This window comes from Microtus ochrogaster, chromosome X (genome assembly GCF_000317375.1).
Source record: "Microtus ochrogaster isolate Prairie Vole_2 chromosome X, MicOch1.0, whole genome shotgun sequence".
NCBI lineage: Eukaryota > Metazoa > Chordata > Mammalia > Rodentia > Cricetidae > Microtus > Microtus ochrogaster.
Genome location: NC_022026.1, coordinates 32,128,398 through 32,129,710, shown reverse-complemented (window position 1 = coordinate 32,129,710; position 1,313 = coordinate 32,128,398). Strand labels below are relative to the sequence as shown.

Below are 1,313 nucleotides of genomic sequence, written 5' to 3'. Positions count from 1 at the left end.
GGGGAGGAGGCGGAAATCCTCAATAAATAAATAAATTAAAAAAAAAAAGAAGTCTACCTTCAAAACGACCTATATTGGAGAGATATCCACTGTGATTCTGTTGCTTCCCTATGCTGGCAATGAGCTGAACATGATCAGCATGCTTCCAGATGAGCATGTTGAACTGAGCATGGTGGAAAAGGAAATAACTTATGAGAAATTCATAGAGTGGATGAGGCTGGACAAGATGCAAGAACAAAAGGTGGAAGTTTTCCTCCCACAGTTTAAACTGGAGGAGAATTATGACATGAAGGACTTCTTGTGCAAGCTGGCATGTTAAAACCAATGGGATTCTGTTCTGTGGCTGGTTCTCCTCTCCCTGAGGATAAGGTGTTCCTGTCGTTTTTGATCCTTTCTCCATGGTTTGCCTGCGACCTAAGTGACCTTATCCATAAGTGCAATGACAATTTTGAAATAAAGTACATTCTACACCCCCCCAAAAAAAGAATTCTGATTTGTGAATCTACCCCTAAATAAATCTCTATTTCTCAATTATGAGCTAGTGTGGGATTTCTTTTAAGCATCCTTGCACATCTGGCTTGCTCACATAGATTCAGACTCCACGCCTACCAGGTGGATGGCCTAACAGTCTATTTGGTCCATGGCCCAGACAGTCTTCCAACCATGCCAGATTGGCTTGCTTTTACCTAAGCAATTTTATGTAGAAACCCTGCTACAGTGGAGTGTATTGTGTGTGGAAGCTTAGAAATTTCCCAAGCACACACGTGACTGCCGTGTTCCCTGGTGTGGTTCCTTGCCATGTGGCGACTTGTGCAGCTTCCGGTTTCTGCTCCTGCCCATGAGTTCTGGTTTTCTTATTCTGTGTATGGAACTGATTTAATTGCTTTTAATTTGTCAAGCAAAGCATATTTCTCATTATTTCACCAGTACCAATGCAGAAAACTAAAGCAGGTTAGAAACTAAAGAAGCCCAGGACCATTCTTGTCGTCATCAGTTTCATTGCTTCTATTCGCAACTCTGCACCCATTACATCTTCTCGACAATAAAGATTACAGTTTACCAGGTCATATAACAGCTAATTATTAAATCAACATGGCAGACTAATTAATATTGAAACTTTTAGTAACTTTTTTGCTAATACTATGAATTGTATTATGTGAGGCTTATATGGTTATGGTGATACTTCAATTTATTGGGCATTGGGATTCAGTTTTGTTCTCCATATTCTATCATTAAGAAAGAATATGGCACTTTTAGGAATGATGCAGTCTTTATAGACTAATAATGAACAGCTGGATGCCAGGATTAATACC

General features: G+C 39.7%; 1 pseudogene; it reads left to right on the top strand.

Annotated features, from left to right (window-relative positions):
• The window catches only part of LOC101989581, a 1,646-nt pseudogene extending 1,327 nt beyond the window's left edge, over positions 1-319 (top strand).
• Positions 320-1,313: the final 994 nt, after the last annotated feature.